The sequence below is a fragment of the Pinus tabuliformis genome, chromosome 2_2 (genome assembly GCF_031772625.1).
Source record: "Pinus tabuliformis cultivar Carrire ecotype Pingquan chromosome 2_2, CPIR1, whole genome shotgun sequence".
NCBI classification, from domain to species: Eukaryota; Viridiplantae; Streptophyta; class Pinopsida; order Pinales; family Pinaceae; genus Pinus; species Pinus tabuliformis.
In genome coordinates, this window is record NC_142300.1 from 588,083,913 (window position 1) to 588,104,911 (window position 20,999).

Consider the following 20,999-nt stretch of genomic DNA (forward strand, 5'->3'; position numbering starts at 1 on the left):
TAGTTCACGTGGTGCGGCATTTCCTGACCATTTGCCACCCGACCTCGACCACGTGAAGGCATATGGCATTTTTACTCTATATTGAGACTGACGATTTCCTAGTGGGCAAGCATTTGCCACCCGACCTCGACCACGTGAACGCATATGGCATTTTTACTCTATATTGAGATAGTGACGATTTCCTAGCGGCAACAAACGATGGTGATGTTTCCTAGCTAACCCTCGCACCTTTTCTGATCTACTAGCTCTTTTTTTTTAGGTTTCATTTGTTTCTCCGCTCCTATGAAACTTAGAGGAGAGGCTAGATATGATCTCACTGTTATCTTTTGTGTTATTTTACTATGGAGCCTTCGTCAGACGTTGACATGGTGAGCTGTTATGACTGTCCTAGGGAGTCTGAATCCTTGTTTTATGGTTTTTCGGGTAGCCTTGTCTCTATATGGTTTCCTGTTCATTATCAACACAGTTCTATGTTTTGCAGGTTTAGCCTTGTTTATGGCTAGGCAAGGAAAATAGACCTTTTTTCCTCGGGTTACCCTAATGCTATCAACCCTAAAGCAAGTCTGAATTCATTTCTCCATCCTTGATTTTTCAAATTAATTCATCACGAGCATGGTATTATGCAACCCACACATCTTGCGCAGTGTCGCAGAGTCTCATCAAGGGTTTTTTCTGCCTGAAAATATGGGTCTAACATATTCTCCCCTGCTTATTTATCCCTTCCTCTGAGTTCTGTCAAGACCTATGCTCTCACTTTGTTGGCTCACTCTGCCTTCTACACCTGGATTTTCGGTTTGGTGTCCTTATATAGTTTACACAATAGGTAATTTACCCTTATTTTGGGAATTCAGTTAAACCTTGGTTTTTTTTTTTGTTCCTTGTATAATAGATCGATTTTTTTTCTTGGTGTTGACAGGTTATCTGACAAAGGTTGTTGAGGTTTATAATACTCTGGAGTTCCTCAGTTTCAATCAGTAAATCCCCCAATCTCAGAGGTATACCATAATCAATTTAGTCATTTCGGTCATTTTTCAGCTCATAAATTCCCTCGGAAATGGGTTTTGTTAGTTCTAATGTATTTATGTTAATTTTTTTTGTCTATGGTCGTAGTCGATTTCAGCCCCAGTCCCAAAGTTTTTTGTTGCTTAGTATATTTATTACATTTCAGAGTTAGGAATCCTTCTGATCTCCTCATATTCTGACAAACTCTCTCGGTACTGTTTTAGAGGTAGAGAGGACACAGGCTACATTTCAACTCGCGTAATATGCTTTGGTCGCTAATCCATCATTTAGAGTTTTAAGTTGTCTTGTAATTCACTGTCTACATGGCCGTAACCTCTAAAATTTATTGTCATCACAGGAATGAATATGGGTTCATATAGGATACGAATCCGCTTGGGATTTCCGTATATTCTATTTTCAACACGTTGATTCTTTCTATATTGATCTATAGGTTGGCCATGTTTCAAACTCCAACTCTCATGTGCTTAGATTGAGACATGTTATTTGTTCGCTAGGGTTTCAGAACCCCATATAGGGTTTCTTTCATTTTATTCTTAACTGTTGAATTCGTCCGTATAAAGATTTGACGTGGCTTCTTGTTTATAGTCATTTATTTTAAAAATGTTATTAGGGCTTGGCGCCGTTTGATGTAACATATTTCAAATTACCTTTTGGATTCTATGGCGTATATGTTCACTTTATAGTTTCTTCTTTGTGTCTCTATGTATAATGAAGCTATACCATATATGGTGAAAACCAATATACATAATATTCTTATTATATAATCGACTTAATTCTATGTTCCTACGCTGCATTACGACTCTTATGTGAGCTTTAAAATTCATTTTTACTTCTTTTCCAGAAGTAATCACTAGTGGACTTGCATTATGTATCTTAATTCTTTCTAGCTCAAGTTTTTCTTTGGGCACAATACTTTTACTTATTTTATTGTTAGAGTCCTTACATTTCTATAGTAGGTTTCGTTCTGTGTCTTGCACTAATGTCCTACCATGTCTGTGCAATTCACATCAACTCTTTTTGTTCTATACATGCTACCTATGAATATATCCCACGCTGCATTACAACTCTTATGTGAGTTTTAAAATTCATTTTTACTTCTTTTCCAGAAGTAATCCGTAGTGGACTTGCATTATGTATCTTAATTCTTTCTAACTCAAGTTTTTCTTTGGGCACAATACTTTTACTTATTTTATTGTTAGTCCTTACATTTCTATAGTAGGTTTCGTTCTGTGTCTTGCACTAATGTCCTCCATGTCTGTGCAATTCACATCAACCCTTTTTGTTCTATACATGCTACCTATGAATATATTTCCTACTTTTTCTATATAATTCCTGAACCAACAAAGCTGAAGAGCTAGGTTCTCTTGGTCCTAGCTTTGCTCTAGTACTGTGTTATAATCTTGTAGTTATTAAATTGTCTATTTTCATATTAGGGAGCCCTTAATTTTGATATAGACAATCTGTGCCATTATACATACTATTAGTACCATCTCACTTAGGCTTTGTTAATGTACTTATTGTATCACGATATTATCTGCATACTAGTCCTCCTAGTAAATCGTTATCTTTTATTTTTATTTTATTTTTTAGTTTCTTTCCATGCGTTGAATTCGGCTCTCTTATACAATCACGTCCAAAATATCATCTACCCCTTATAGAACAGAAGGTTACTAGGGCCTAAATTTACTACAGAAGGTTACTAGGGCCTAAATTTACTATTCCCAGCTTAAACTTTAAAAGAATATACTTGTATGATTCTAAACTCACACCTAGACTAAAAATGTTAAGTTATTTGATTGGAATACAAGTTTAATACCAATTTACTATTCCCAGCTTAAACTTTAAAAGAATATACTTGTATGATTCTAAACTCACACCTAGACTAAAAATGTTAAGTTATTTGATTGGAATACAAGTTTAATACCATCTTTCTTTACGCCTAGAGGTAATTGAGTCATAATCATTTATGCATCATTCCTTAATAATATGATATCACTTGAACGGTTTAGAATAGCGTATTAACAGTTCGTTTTACTTCTCTCTAAATAGAAGAAATACAAAATTACTATTAATTCTTTAATAGCTTAACATATGAGGGTGTCTTAACCAATAAGATTTATTCATGTACTCTAACGAGTTAAAATACTTGTAGTCTAACTAGGCGGAGGAGTTGCCTGAAAAAATATAGAAATTTGGGTCATATTTAGAGAAAATTTTAAATCTAGCAAGGATTTTTGTAAATCTAAGTTATAATTGTTAAACTTCAAAATTTTAGGTGTCCTAAACGTTTTTGATGGTGCTGAATCCATTTCTACCATTAAAACATGATTCAAACACTACCTCTACAAGATTTTTTGAAATTACTTTGTTCAGATTCGAGCCACTTTTGACCGTCGGATATTCGATTTAAATATATCTATTTCATTAAACATTTCTCCAATATTAAATGAAACCTACTTAATTTTTAAATTTATAGCCAACTCATCTTTTTAGCTAGACCCACATACATAAGAAAATATATAATTAATACATAAGAGGAACGTGAAAATTCCATGGTTACATTAGCATATTTGTTAAACTAGAGGAGATCATTCTTATCTCTTTCAAACTAGAGGAGATTTTTATTAGAAGTTAATCGAGTGGAAGTAAAGTTTAGAAATTTAGATAGATAAATAAACTTATATATATAATTTCATTCATTGATTATATGCATCCATTCTTCCTTCCCTAAAATATTTTTTTGTTTGTTTGTTTTTTTGACATCTACTTCTACTCCTATACACTTGTGATTATTTGAATTGGATGAGAAAATAATCCACAAAGATACCAATCATGCATGCATGTTGAACTAAAATAAGTATGTAATGTCTAATATATATTGTTCCTACAATCAGATCCATGATAAAACAAAAAAAATCTTAAAAATGAAATAGCAACACATAACATAGAAGAAAAAAAAATCAGCTAACTTTAAGAGACTTTTTTGGGTAATATAGAGGAATAGAACACATTCTACCTAACTTTGAACTATCTACAATAGTTTCCCTGAGGTAAGACTTTTTTTCCAACAAGAATTTGTGAGCTAAGACTTTCTTTCCAACATGAATCAACAACCTCATTAATTCTTTAGTGGTTTTTCAGCAGTGTTTTGTTTTAAGGTTTTCCAACTTTTTTCTAGGCTTTTTTGTTTTAGTCTTTCCAAAAAAGGCATATTTATTTTCTTTAAAGCTCGATTTCCTCTACCGTGGTGATTTATTCCACTTCACTTAGTATGTCTCTCCCACTAACGGATTAACATAAATTTACTCTCCGATTATGTTAATTTAATTTATTTTATTTTTCTCATAGGGATTTTTAGAAGAATTTTTACGGAATGTCTTTTGATGTTTACTTCACCATGGTTTCTAAGCTGGAAAGAAGTCTTCTAAACTCTAGTGCTATTTTTCGTATCTTTCCAAACATTTTATTTATCGACTCAATAATAATAATAATATAACTAAATCATGCCTTAAGTCTCACCATGGTTTTCATCAACATTAATTCCAATAATAGTTCAATGTCTAAAAATAGTAATTGTCTAAAATTCCAAACCATAGGGGTGTTACATCTTTCCCCATTTTAATAAAACATAGTGCCCAATGTCCCAAAAATAGCAATTGTGTAAAATTCACATAGTGCCCAGTGTCCCAAAAAATAGTAATTGTGTAAAATTCCTAGTCGTCTGGGTGTTACATTTCCCCATTTTAATAAAACGTTGTGCCCAAACCATAAAGTGTTACATTTTCCCATTTTAATAAAACGTCTTGCCGAATGTTCCCTCAATTCTGTCTTTTCCAATCTTGCCCAATGTTCCCTCAATTTCATATTTTCTTAAGTTGGAAAAGAAATGCCTCCTACATTCCTTCTTTCATTTTCATAATAGCTTCTTAAGGACTAAGTGCTTCCATGTCACATTCTTTTTTAGCAATAACCTAATTCTAACGTGCACATACTCTTACATTTCTTCTTCAGTGTTCTTTCCCTATCATATTTTCATACTTGCTAAACAGGAACTTCTTTTTCATTCATGCATTACACCTACACTCAACAAAACTATCGACATGCACCTAACACAGTCAACATTATCCACATAGCATCACAATAAATACCATGTTTATTTTTCTTTCTCAAATGACATGGTTTTGATTTAATGTGAAGTTCAAAATATGGAATTTCCACTTTTCCTTTCATAGCACTTACACAAAGGAAATACTAATTAATGAACTACCTTTATCATTCTATTTTATTTTTTAACTGATACCATCGTGTCAAATATGCATCTCTCCTGCATACTTTGGTATAGAACACATTATTTTTTCTATTTTCTATTTTTTTTTATTTTTTAACTGATACTATAGTGTCAAATATGTAGTCAAATATGCATCTCTCTTGCATATTTTGGTGCAGAACGGCATGTTTTTTTTGCCACTTCCATAGCTGTTAATTTTTTTCAATTCCATTCTACATTAGCATTAGCTATATCCATCTTGATTGGATGTGATTTTTTTTATTCCACAACATAAGCCTACAATTTTTTTTTTTTTTTCAAATAACATGGTTTTGATTTAATTTCAAGTTTAAAATATGGAATTTCCCCACTTACACAAAGGAAAGACTAATTAATGGACTACCTTTATCATTCTATTTTATTTTTTGTAAGTAATACCATCGTGTCAAATATGCATCTCTCGTGCATACTTTGGTGCAGAACACCATACTATTTTTGCCACTTCCATGGCTGTTAATTTTTTTTCAATTCCACTCTACATTAGCATTAGCTACATCCATATTGATTGGATGTCATTTGTTCTATTCCCCACCATAAGCCCACAAAAGTTAGAGGAACAAAATTCAGAAATTCACAATACCATGCATCCGTCATTAAAGTAATATCTTGACCTAATTTAGTTCATGGTCAAAACGACATGTAAATTTAGAAATCTGCCATATTTTTTTTTCATTTCTTCAATTTGGCCCACATTACAGATTATTTATGTGGATTTATGAGAATCTTACCTTTTTATATAACCTGGAGTCCTATCCATATAAATCCCCATTTTTTTGAAGGTGCTTAGGCTGTCTTAACACCCTAGAGGTTAGTGTAAGTAATTTAGTCACCGCTAGACATTCCCATGCACACATAGACATACTAATAAATATATATATATAAAATACAATACATGAGTTAGGGAGTTTCTTTCGTATAATTTTATGAGAATATCGTGCCACTTTGTTAGATTATTCCAAGACTTTCTATTAGCATTCGGAGTTTATAGAGTGACACTATTGCAATTACCCCATTTTTATGGTCGTCCTTGATCGAAATAAAATTTAATTTGTGAAGTTTCTATGGAATCAATACTCACTTTTACTTCCATAACATCCATTTTTATGGTCGTCCTTGATCGAAATAAAATTTAATTTGTGAAGTTTCTATGGAATCAATACTCACTTTTACTTCCATAACATCATAACATTCTGAGACACTTCCATTGTTAAGATTGATGTCAATATAGGGTTTTCTTGCCCTATTTTAAGGTTTATTACACTTTTTCTTAAGAGCTTACATGTTTTTATTATTGATTTTACCTTTGATCCATTTTACTTCTATCTATTTTTATATAAGCTTGATGGTTTTTACATCATTTATGGACCCAACTCCAAGTGCCTTCATATTTCTCTAGTTTTCTTGGGAAATTAAAATGCCAAATTTGTCTACGTGCTTTATTATTTTCGAGATAGAATTAGAGTTTGTAGATTTATGTGGTGACAATTTTGAGATTTTTTATTTCGATTGTCCACAATCTCCACTTTCCACTGTACTAACAACACTCATCTTCAGGGCTAATGTTCAAAGAAGAGAAACTAGAGAGGTAATAAATATAGGAGAGAAGCCAAGAGAGAGGAGGATGGCCCACTATCAAATCCAAAGCATGAAGAAAACCGTAGAAAAGTACAAAAATAGAATTAATGCAATATTTAATGAGAAATTAAGTATTTAATTGATTTTATTTTATTTTAATTAATTTCAATTTTTATTTTTATTTCTATTATTGACTTTAATTTATATTCAAATAATTGTTAATAGGTTATTTTTATCCAAAAGTACTATAGTCTTATTTTATTAAGAGAAACATTAAAATAAAGTTAATAATAATATTATTTTTATTGTTAGTATTCATAACAAAGTTATTAGTAATAATTTACATATTACTAATGAAATTCATTAAGATACTAATAATAAAGTATATTATTAATAATTTTGTGGTTTAATATTAATTATACTTAATAAAATAATAACTATAATAATAATAATTAGAATAGAAATAATTTCAAAAATTATTTTATTGTAGTATTCATAACAAAGTTAGTAGTAATAATTTCCATATTACCAATAAAATTCATTATGATACTAATAATAAATCTTATTAATAATAATTTTATGGTTTAATATTAATTATACATAATAATGTAATAACTATGATAATAACTAGTTTAGGAATAATCTCAAATAAAGGGAAACAAAAGGGGGAGGGTACATGAGAATGAGATTATAAGAGGGAGATATAATGAAGGAGATATTAGGTGAGATTATGATTGAATGTGACACTATAGACCAAATGAATAAAGGAAAGATCTCGGCAAATTGATCTAAAAATGGATAGGGATCAACCTACGAGGGGGAAGGCGATCAATGGAGAAAACAAGGTGGGAGGGGATTATGAGAGAGAATTGTGTCATGGTTATCCTTCATCTATGTGCTTGTCCATAGTTTCCTAAGGTATATTATTGTCAAGAAATTATTTTGGTTACAATTTTTTTATCTTATAGTTTATGCATGTCTGAGGATCCTTTTGTCCTTCAACCTCACCAATCAAGAATTAATGTCCCATTTTCTACTGCCATTGCACTTCTCCCTTCAGGATTTTCCTGTGTATATAATATTTCGTGTTTACCTACTTGGAAATTTCCCATTAGTCACACTCTGTACTCCCATTATAGGGAATATTCATACATTTAAACTTAAAATTTCTAGTCCATTTAAATCTCTCACATATGTGTGCACAACTCAATTTGAAATATAATTTTTTCATGAGAACAATTTGTATTCTATACTCATCCATTCGTAACGTAAGTTATTATACCACTTCACATCAGCTTGCTAGAACATAAGGCTTACGCAAGTCTTTTTTTAATGAGATGGTTTCTTGAATTTCCCTTCTATTGTATCTCTTTGTCGAATAGAATAGTACTACATATCATGATTTCATGTAATTATGCACCTTACTTCTCTGCAATTATAGATACATAATTTAGTTGTTTAGCTTCCTTTTAGCATTTTGTGGTTGGTATGTGTTTAATTCTATCCTTAAGTAATTCAACAAAATTTAGAACTAACTAATGTTACTATGAGTGAACTACATTCCTCCTAGAGATGCTTAAATATTAAATTCTTCATGTAGATTGTAACAACTAATTCTTCAATATTCATTTTATTCCTACTCTTTTGATACTGCATTGTCTTTTCCATACTCAATATTTAACCATTCTTCCAAGTAAAAAATGACAAAGTCAATATTTACATTTTTCCTATCATATTTAATAGCAACTTGTTCTGTACAGGTTTTATTCCGCATAGGTTCTTCCTTTTGTACGATATTCTTTCTTACCCAACTTATGTCACCACATACTTCACAACATAGTACTATGCAGAAAACTTGCTGTTGTAACACCCTTGTATGATGTTTTTAACTTTGGCACATAAAATTCTTGGTAAAAATTTGATATTATAAAAACATATACATCTATGTTTTTGTTTAAGGAAATTTATACGCACATCATTTTTTTTCTATGGATCTTGGATTAAAAATAAGAAATCATATTTTTTCAAATGAGTTCATTGGATATAAGAAATATGATCCTTATATTAATTACTTATCACAACCCATGCATTGTTTGATATTACAAAGTAGTTGGAAGATAATTCTCACCATATGTGCATCTTCCATTTCCATAGAATAGGGAAATCTACGACATTAAAAATTTGTAAATAATCTCTCAATATATATTTTAGTTTATAAAAACTGATTTTTTTGCCTCTTTTTTCCATCTATATATATATATATATATACACCATGACTTTGTTTTCCATTTTCTCAGTATAATTTCTAGATTGAGACTAGAAACCTTGCTCTTTTTGGCATAACTATAATCAATAGATGCCTTATCCCATGTATTTAAATCTATTTAATTGAGTAGTTTATTTATTATTGTGTCTTTTATCAATTTACTTCTCTAACTACATATTACCCTACTAAGGGTCTTTTAGACTAACCATTAGACCTAGTGTTTCCTATAATCCAATCCTCACATCATAGCTATAGCGATAGAAATTATCAAATTAATGATATCTCTCTTTCTCAACTTATTCAGAAAGTGTTTTATTACTAGTTAATTCCAATTTTCAAATCTTTTACTCACTCAAACAATGATATTGCAGAAGGGGACACTTCATTCTCTAGTCTGATCTAGCCAATCTAGTTGATAATCATTCCATCTATCACAAAATAGTGACCTTCTCAATCACAAAATATTTATCATCTTCACTCGTTCCTCATTTTCTTTCAACCAACATTTGTGAACAACTCTAATGGTGACCAATTCTTGTCTCAATTCTTTGAAAATGTCAAGGAATCTAAGTTGCAGGAATTTGACCAACCCACCATAAATATCTTCAACTTCTGTAGGAGGTTGATTTGAGCTTGTGTCATTTGACACTTTTCTTGCAACTTTCTTAAGTATTTTATTACACTAACCTCCCATCAGTATGTACAAGATAAATCATCTCAACATTTTTTCCATGGTTTTCCCTTATGCCTAGTTGTTGAACCTATAGCTCTGATACCATTCTTGCACGAACCCAATTTGTACTAATCATTCATTTTTCTTATATTCAATATAGTTTCACCATGTTATTATTTTTCTTTCTTTTTTTGCAATCTCTCGGCCTTGTCCCCATAGATACACTTTGTTTCTTTTCCGAATTTCTAGAATACATATATCTATATATTGATTTTCTTTTAATGTTTCGCCCTATCCAATTTCATATTTTGTTTTTCATGTTGTGTACGTTATGGGGACTTACTTCTATTTATCCCTTGGCTTCATTTTTGCATCTTACAAAGGAAATGGCTAAATATTTAGCTTATAATACTAACTATAATATACATCAAGGTTCCCCATTAATGTCACCATAATGTATAGTAATATAATCATAGTCCGATGGGTCATATAGATTTTTTATTTTATGCCTAAAGTTTCACATGTATTTTGTAGTATAGATACTCGTACAATTGTGATGTTGTAGGGTAGGCCTAACTCATGTGGTGCATCATCATCCTGATCATCTAGCCTACTGAGTGATTTCCAGCAAACCTCACCCACATGAAGGGGTATGACATTTTTACTATTTATTGAGAACGATGAATATTAGTTGTTGGAAATGAGCGGTGATGATGTCACCTAGCTAACCCTGACACTTTTTTCGATGCCTTGCCCCTTTTTATTTTACGCCTTCATTTGTTTTTTTGACCCTTTATACTACGTCGCTTTTGTAGAACCCACTCTTCCCAGGTCCACCCAAGCAATTGACCAGTTGAGGTAAACATGCGATGAGAGAGGTCACTATAAGGGATTCAACTTCCTCGGTGACCTTAAGGAAATGGAATCGATAGAACACCTTGAACAAACCCATCCACATCAGTAACAACACCCCCAGGAGACATTTCAGCCACTCATATAGCCTATCCCTAAGTCCCACTGATGTTTTAATCCTTCTAACCCATAGCCTCTCTCACGTTATAGGAAAAATAGCATCCAAAAGCCAAATTTTCTCTCACAAGCCTATGTGCCAATTTCCCTCAACTCTTCTCAGTGGACTTGTGACAATGTCCCTAATATTTGAGCACATTATCTAGCCCAGAGTCCCATCCTCTGCCCAAAATTTTCAGAATCAATCAAAGACATGATAAAAATGCTAATAAATAAAAAGTGAACCTCAGGACTAGGCTTGAGCATCCCCAACCGGTCCCATTGATGTTTTAATCCTTCTAACCCATAGCCTCTCTCATGTTATAGGAAAAATAGCATCCAAAAGCCAAATTTTCTCTCACAAGCCTATGTGCCAATTTCCCTCAACTCTTCTCAGTGGACTTGTGACAATGTCCCTAATATTTGAGCACATTATCTAGCCCAGAGTCCCATCCTCTGCCCAAAATTTTTAGAATCAATCAAAGACATGATAAAAATGCTAATAAATAAAAAGTGAACCTCAGGACTAGGCTTGAGCATCCCCAACCGGGATTGACATTCTGTCAAACACTTGGAATCATCGTAACTTAAAAGTCTAGGATACAAGACAGATCATAAATGACTGAAAAAACTTATGAAACATAACTAGAAGGATCACATCCTTCTCCATTGAGATATTATATCATAAATTAGGTCTTGCATCCATCCATTTAATAATTACAAGTCAATACATGAAATAACCATGACATGAACCAATCACATAACCATGCTTATAACCAACATTAAACCATATAAATATCACAAATATGACAACCATTAAATCCACATATAAACAAGTACAAAATTAAAAGAACTTATCTTTTGTCAATCATAGGAAAATTTGACTAGGCTCGGGACTTCCACGTACCACCCAACCATAGACATGGCTGAACCAAATCTCTCTTTTAGCCAGTAACCCCCGTGCCATATTCCAAACACGAATATGGGATCTCATAGAACAACCAATCCAATAAAAACCAAGGGAATGCAGAGGTTAAAACACCTACACCCTCACCAAACCGTGATCACACAAAAATTGGTGCTCTAATCACAACCAAATAGAACTTGGAATTCCATCAAGAATCCATCACTATCCTTGAGGAATTTTCCTTCTCTTTGTCTCTCAGGCTTCACTGCAATTCAATCCTAGATCACTAGGCCCTAAACTGATACCATTCTCTTAGGCTTTACCACAATACAAACCCAAACCACTAGGATCTAAACTGAGACTTCTCCCTTAGGCTTTACCACGTATCCTGCCAAAATTGGTCAAGGGATTCCTACACCTCTAGGAATGAACCTTGATACCACCTCTACCCTAGATTGCGAGATCCAATCCAGAAATCTAAATCTCAAAACTGAAATAAACATCCCAACACCATGGCATCCATAAAAAGGAAAGTCTAGGCTGAAACTCGATGTCATAACTTGGCAAAACCATGCCACCAACAGTAAGAGAATCATACACCAACATGCAAATCCATGCATGTCCAAACTAGCTAGGAAATCACATATGTAAAAGGTTACCTGCAAGTATTCCCACTGAAGTTGCTTGATCTTGTTCTTCTTCCTTAATCCTTTCTTTCGTTCCTTGCCCTTTGCTTTCTTTTCCTTCCTTGATCCAAAGCTAGAGTGGTACAAGAAAAATATAAGTCACTAAGAGTGTGAGAGAGAGACAGAGAATAATGAGAGAGCTCCAAACTTGAACTAACAAAAGGTTACCAAATGATCCTCATAAGCCTTTTTATTAATGAGGCCTTTATTTTCTTAATTTTCCATTATTTTTCTTAAATTTCCTCCTCATATGCAACCTGTGATGTTTCACCTTACTCTACTCTTAAATTCCTTCACTTTCATAGATAAATGTTCGAAAAATGTTTTTTTTTTTCCTTGTAATGCCTTTTTCAATTTTCCTTATCCAAAACACACATCTAATGATTCCCACTAGGATATCTTTGCCTAACATCTATCTTGGAATAAGTGTCCCTTAACCATAGTCTTATTTTACCTTTATTAACTTTTATTACATGAAATTTTCACTAGGGTGGTTATAGAACCCTCCCCCTTAGGGAACGCCATCTTCAGTGTTAAAACATACAATTTTCTCAGCAAAACCACTGAAAAGAAAATAGATTTCCCATGGAGATTTATAATTTATTCTGTTGCAGTATTTACAATGAAAGACCTGCTCAAAAGCAAAAATGATATCAATATGAAAATATAACAACCATAATAATATGACCCCCACACCGCTTATTGGACCTTTTTTAATTTAGCTCATGGAAGTATTTACATCAATATACATGTACATACATACACCAAAACATTAGTAAAACATATGCCAAACATATACCAACATCAAACCATAACTACTTTGCCTCAACTCATAAATAATGAAGGATACAAGGCCCACATTTGATCTGCCATCTCCCATGTAGGTTCTTTAGGCCCAAATTGCTTCCACTGCACTTTAACTTGTATTATGGCTCTGTTCCTAAGCATGATATGTTTACGCTGTAATATGCATTAAGGCTTCAGCTGGAACTCTCATTTTTTCTCTACTTGTAATACACACCAATCAATAACATGCTCAACATCCTTTATATAATTATTAAGCAATGAAATATGAAAAATATCATGGACTTTCAGTATTGGACGTAGCGCAAGTCGATATGTCACTAGTCCAATCCTCTCTAGGATCTTGAAATTCCCTCAATACCGTTGTGGTGAATTCGCACACAAACTAATCCTCAAAGATATTTTCTTGGGCTTGATGCAGAAATACAAATGTTCCGCAACCTGAAAATCCTTGAACACCTTGTGATGATCCACATAACTGATCTGTCTATCTTGTGCTACCTTCATATTCTTCTTTATAACCTTCATTTCATGCTCCATATCTACCAACATATGCGTTCCAATAAGTATCCAGTTCACTGGATCACTCTAGTTGATGGGAGTGTTACAACTTCATCCATACAATGCCTCAAAAGGACTCATCCTCGATGGCTACTAGTAAACATTGTTGTATACGAACTCCACCAATGGAAGATACTCCTCCCATTTATTCTGCTGGTGGATGAGGTACATCCTTAAAATATACTCCAAGATCCTCTTGACCCTCTTTGTCTACCCATCTATTTGTGGATGATAAATGGTACTGAAGGCAAACTCTATACCCAAGCCTGGAAATAGCTCATTCCAAAAATTGGAAGTGAACTTTACATCCCTATCTGACACAATCTTCTTTGGAACACCATGCAATATCACTATCTCTGGTGAACACAAGTGCTACCTCACTGCTTGAATATGTAGTCTTTACTAGAATGAAGTGAGCTACCTTTCTCAACCTGTCAACCATGGCCATAATAGAATCATGTCTTCTTAATATCCTCGAAAGACCTGTGATGAAATACATGGAAATGACCTCCCATTTCCATTCTAGTACCATTATAGGTTGTAGTAAACCACATGGATTCTTACATTGTGCCTTGACCTGTTGAAAATATAAACATCTAGCCATGAACTTTGTGACTTCTTTCTTCAGATTCAGCCAATAGTAGAACTTCTTCACCACCATCAATGTCTTTTGATATCTTGTATGACCCGAGTATGATTTTGCATGAAACTCCCTCAAGATAATATTCTTGAGCTCATAACAATTTAGCACATAGATCATGCCCTTAAATCTCACTAAAGCATATGTCGTGAGATGATAGTATGCATCCTGTTTATCGGTACCTGTACCTATACATGTGCTCTGATGTAACCTGTTCATAGTCTCCATATATTTTTCATCCTGTTGTCATGCCTACAAGATCCAATCTTGTAACGTTGTACCATAAGAGCTCATATTTGTGATATGATTTACATTTACCTTCCTCCTAAGAGCATTCGCAACCTGGTTCTCCTTCCCTTCGATGTATCTGATCCCAAAGTCAAAATCACTAAGGGTAGTCAACCATCTAGCTTTACTAGCATTTAGATTCGGTTGATCAAACAAATATCGTAACCCACTGTGATTGCTCATCAATGTAAACCTCGAGCCAAGAAGATAGTGCCTCCACATGTTCAATGTGTGTATAATCATGGCTAGCTCAAGATTGTTCATTTGATAGTTCTTCTCATGCTCATTGAATTTTCATGACTCATAGCACACTACATACCCTTCTTGCATGAGAACTCCTCTATGTCCTCTCTTCCAAACATATGTACATAGTACAAATTACTCATCCGGATCGACAATCTTTAGCACTGTTGCATGTGTCAACAACTGCTTAAGCTGATCAAAAATAGCTTCACATTCTTTTGTCCATTCGAAATTCTTACCTTTCCACTGCAATGATGTGATAGGATATGCAATGTGTGAGAAGTTCTTGATGAACTTCCTATAGTAGCTTGTCAATCCCATAAATGATCTCACCTCATCCACATTCTTAGGAGTTTCTTGCTCCATAATAGCCCTTATCTTTTCTGGATCCACTACTATGCCATCCTTGGAGACAACATACCCCAAACAATGTACCTCCATCTGAAAGAAGTTGCACTTGCTAAGTTTAGCATACAACTAATGCTCTTTTTTGATAGTGTTTGACCCACCAACATGTGAGGGGATCTCCCCGATAAGAAGTCTCAATTAGACCTCAGATCGTTTGGTGTAGGAGTCCCAACAGTGGGTCTATTGGTAATGCCTTAACCACGATTTTGCATAGAGGCAAGTAAGATAACTCTATTGGTAGCAAGGGTGTGATAGCTGCATTAAGTCAAGAAAGATGCATGAGAGTTTCGAACACATGAGGGTTGAGATGAGTGCGCCCCTTAGCAATCTATAATAGTACTCGGATGAGAAGGGAACACACGAGCGAAACCACATCACAAGTTGGAAGCCAAGTTAGCTGGCATTCCAAAATGATGGTTAAACCAAGAACACATTTCAGAAATATTCATACATACTCATACAAAATAGTCCATACATTCATGCATAAGAAAGAAAATACATATGCCATTTAGAGTAAACAAGATAGTTGAAATAAAATACAACATATGCATGAAAGGTGTTGGGTATTATTATATAAATAAGTGTAAGTTCTAGTTATATGATACATCTAGAACAACCACTAGTTCCAATAGTGGAACATTATAGCCACATTTGTCTGCTCCTCCAAAGTGATGTACTAGCTCCATGTAGTGGAGAAGCCAAGGTGTGTTATAATATTGTCCAAACACTCTCCAAGATAGTCTTATTGGAAGCTTGGTTGACCAAAATCTTATACAATTGGTTATGCAGGACTATCTATAGCAAAGGGTGGGGTGGCCCTTAATATTCCCCTTTGTGATAGTTTAACTATTCTCATGAATCATTACCTATTCTAGGACTGTTACATCCAACTATTGACACTTGATTTACACTTGACATGACTTTACATTACAATGCACTTGTACCCATGTGAAACAAAATGGTGTGAGCAAGCCATGCTAGACATAACTCTGACATAGAAAACCATGGAAGTCCAACTCCTCAACATCTTCATGCTGATCGACACTAACATATTGATGACAAAATCAATAGTCCTTGATGTTGTCTATGTGCTCCGTGGTGACATCTGTCTGAAAGTTGACTCTTGCTTCCATAGCATCTGGGTACACTACTCGAGCTCCTCTGTGCAACTCATCTAAAAGCATGTGCATCGTTGTCTTCAATGTGGCTAGACCAAGAACATACTTGTGCATGATGTCTGCGCTGATGGGTAAGTCTAGGTTGGTGTCAATGCGCATCAACTCGTCGTAGGATAAGTCAATCTCTAGTTAGACCTATTTCTTTGTCTTCACCTGGGTGAGATTCCCAAGTGATGGGATCGGATGTGTGTGCGCCACAACATCCATACTCTTAAATACTCATGCATGGGAAGCTTGTATGCTAGTGATGAACAATGGGAGCTCTTCATAATTATGGATCTAACTCTGGATACACGCCTTCATCTCGACCGCATTGGTCCTCATCATCTTAGGCAAGTGAAGTGGGGTGCCCTTGTACTTCATCGTCTATGTTTTCATGTCATAAACAGTAGCATGCAAGTTCATCAATATACGTTCTCTTCTAGCACATCGCTACTGCAATCCATTCAGATGGATGATTGCCTTGTGCACGGTACCAAACTTGGAGTACAATGCTCACATAACTGTGTCAAGGGACAATACTTCATCTAGTATTTCCTTCTTTAGTTCAGCTTGGGTGGACATTATCACTAAGTGTCCTCCTTGGTTGGTCATTTGTAGCTCCTTTGCCATTCGCTCATTCTCAGCTATTAGAAAGTGAACAATTGAGCTAGTGGCTTCAGCATACACTCGGGGTGCATCGGCCAAGCCAGCTGGATGGTTGCGCACATCAGCCACAATCACTCATTCCTCAACTTGTAGAAGAGATGTATGATCCTCAAGAGTTGACACTCTACGAGACTCCAAAACTCTATGTTGGGATTCGTTGAATGAGATGTTGTGCATCTCTTCTTCTGGCTGATCACCAAGGATCTTAGTGCCTCCTTGGTCATTTGATACTTGCTCATCATATGGATACATTGAATCAGATGAGTCGACCTCTTTGTGGTGAGGCAAGAGGTTGGTGTCTTGTTCCAAATCCTTCTACTCCATGTCCGCATCCAACTACTGAAGTGCTTATTTTATCTCATAAGAAAATACTTGCCCCTGCGATGGTTCACCCTATTTGATTGATGCCAGTTGTTCTGATGAATCAACTACTTGTACGGGCACTACTTCATCTATTTTCACATGTTCCACCCCCTACTGTATCTGTTGTTATTGTGCTTCCATGTCTTATTTGCACAGCTCCTGTTCTTTTCATAGTTTCTCCCTCAACTCATGTAACTCCTTCTTTGCTTCTTCCATTCTCTTCTTATCCCTTTGCCTTCGTATGATTTTCTTGTGGTGATGGTGCCTCTTTGCATCTACAACCATAGTTGCTTGCTCTACAAGTTGATTTGCTCAAAACAGGCAGCTTTGCTCCTCCTCCGTGCGATTGACAATCTTCCTCTTACCTTTGTCACACACTAGTATGATTTCCTCTACTGCCACTCTACTGCTACTGCTACTGTTGGTGCTCTCTGTGATGTTGCTTCATGTTGTTTTGCTAACCACTCCACAGTAAAGCCGACCAGTTCATTAGGTTTGGAGAAACTATATAAATATCTCCATGGGTCCTCCTAGGCCCAATGACATGCCCCATGGATCAAGTTGAAATGAATTCTTGTGCAGTGACCCTTCACAATACAATGCTGGTCATACAGATTATAGCTTAAGAGGCTGAATGGGTACTTCTTCATCAGTTCTACTTCGACATCCGCTTGCTTGATACTCCAAATCTCGTATAACTCAATCCACAATGGAAGAGCGGGCCAAGGTGCCTTCTTCTTCTAGTGCAGTCTAGCTGTCAATCCTGTCGAGATGTGATATGCTACTTCCTGAATGACAATTAAGTCCAAAGAAAAATTCGGTAGAACATGTGGAGGCTTCTCCATGTTGAACATGCGGATGAAGGTGTCAGACTATGAGGTATACCAATCAACAATGCCTATCATTGCCTCCATTTCTTCCTTCGACATGTAGGGTGGATCCTCTTCTAATATCATCTTATACACTGGGTGACAAAATGATCGGACAATCCTGTGATTATGCCTTTTAAACCGCATTCAAACAACAACTTGAAATACATGTTAATAGTAGTGTCTGTCGATGACCAGGCCCACTTCATGCCTAGGAACTCCTGTCAGGCACAGACTACATCTAAGATGTAGGCGGACAAGTAAATCTCTGCATGCATAACTCTGAGTGATTTTCGAGCCTTCGTTACTTCTTCCTTCAGTTGATGAGCCAATATGTCGGACCAGTTACATGGTTTTCCCTCTCTAGCCACTTGGTCTAGTGTGATCACCCAACTCTATGGGAAGGTTTTCATGCTTGCTTGTCCATATAGTTGACATGAAAATATGACCAGGTATTGGTATGCCTTCCTCAATATCTTTATCTTGTAGATTTGGTTGGGTGTCAACCTAAATTGAGCCGGATCCTTTACCTAGTTGTTCAGAATGTCTCTAGAGTTAGCACTCCTTTTGGGTAAGTTGAATGGAGTCTTCATAAAAGTCACGGGCTCAGATGTCTGATACATATCATTGGAATATCGTGCCCAGAAGGTTGCAATATTTTTCCACTAACATTACTCAAGGTCATCATCTCGGGATTAGTGTGAGAGACGATCCAGTCTATCATGTACGTGCATGGGAACGAAGTGTATAAGTATGCAATCCGGTACAAGCCAGACTTGTGAATGTTCACGTACACCTGACAGTCTTCGAGGCCTTCCTCATGTTAGCCTCCTGTTGCAATAGGGTTTCATTTTTCACGATTGACATTTTTACATGCCAAATATGTCATACTTTGCAGGCTGCAGTGTTCCATATTTCCACAAGCTGACATGAAGTATGCTTAGTTCAAGCGCCACTGCTGTATTCTAATTTTGATAAGTAGTTCCAGCTTTGAAGAGTTCTCATTTAAGCGAGATCCAAACAGTCTAATCTTGGTCTCCCTAGGTTTCAATTTTCTGTTTTAGAATATAGAGAATAAAATCTGACCAAACAGTTTTACCTTGGCAGATTTGTAGATAGGTAGAGAATCATAGGGACCCAACTGCTTAATCTGGGCCCTTGGCAGAAATATGTGTAGATTTAGATAGGAGGGCAGTCCAAAAGAAAAATTGTAAAACTGGGTTTGCAAGCCTAAGTGCACCCAATTCAAAAGAAGAAAAAATGTTAGGAAAGTAGGCTGGGTAGGTAGCTGTGTGGTTGCAGAATGATGACTTATGATCAATTTTGTGCTACTAAGTGTATATTTTTCCGGATCATAGTGCAGGCAATTTTCATTCAAAGGAGCTCAAAGGTCAACATCACTAACTCCCCCTTCTTCTAATTCCCTAAGTCACTTACTAACTTCCCAAAGAGGTCAAGATCTGCTTGATTCCTCTTAGTTTCATCATCATCCATATCAGATTGCCTTGGTAAAGATCTGTTTCACTCAAGAATTTTATTTCTTATCATATTCTTTTCCCCAAAATTAGTCTAAGGTCCCTGACCTTAGCGCCTGCTTATCATCTCCATACTAACTACTAACTCTAGTATATAACTCCCTATCATTTTTCCCCTTTCCCCTACTAAAACTATGTATATAAAATTCCCCTATGTAAATATCTCCTCCCTGACAATATAGCCATATTTTTTCCAAAAGTCCGGGAAAAAATGGTCCACCTAGGGCTGTTTTTAGCCCATCCGAGTCATAGCAGGAGTTATATGACACCTGGTCATGCTAGCAACCTCTCCCCTAGCCCTAAAAACCCTCAAAAAACCCTCTTTTCTGCCCCCTTACCTTAAGTTTTGGCTATAAATACATTAACCCGCCCATTTTAAACCCCATAACCCACTTTTCTGAAGTCTAAAACTCCCCACCACACATATTAAAATGGGAATATTCCCCGGATCCCCGCCCTTATACCCCCGCCGCTTCACAGTCGCCGCCAACCGTCTGATTGTCTTGCGCCCAGATCAACGGCTGGCGGGCCGTCTCGTCTCCGAACCGCCCGAAAGTTAGCGTCCGGTAGATGGGCGGTATTGCCGCCGTACTCCCACCATGCGTCACCTCCTAGGCTGTGGCGGAGCCCCTTCTGACAAAACCGCTCATGCCCAAAGGCAGTGCGCTCAAAAACCGTTTACCGCCCTCTCCCCTGTGACGTAAGCCCCACGTCACCTACTTTCGTCACCCCCTGCCCAGTCACCACGACACGTCATCCGCCTGCGTGGCCTCCTGCCACTGTACCGCTGAGTCACCTGCCACGTGTCTTGCCACCGTGTTCCTGCCACCGTACATGCCATGTCGCCGTCCATACTTAATTACGTCATCATGCTGACGCCATCTCGCCACGTCATCATGCTGACGTCATCGCTGACGTCACCCACCGTACGAAGTCACATCTGTTGATGTCATCATCATTTTTTTGGCGCGAAGGCGAAAATCGCACTCTGGAGCCC

At 35.8% G+C, this 20,999-nt stretch overlaps 1 long non-coding RNA gene across 1 annotated transcript; it reads left to right on the forward strand.

Annotated features, from left to right (window-relative positions):
* Positions 1–221: 221 nt before the first annotated feature.
* On the forward strand, positions 222–1,431 carry LOC149194026 (uncharacterized). Its single transcript, XR_016255020.1, has 3 exons — positions 222–823; positions 917–995; positions 1,361–1,431. It is a non-coding gene; the product is annotated as an uncharacterized LOC149194026 (long non-coding RNA).
* The last annotated feature ends 19,568 nt before the right edge of the window (positions 1,432–20,999 follow it).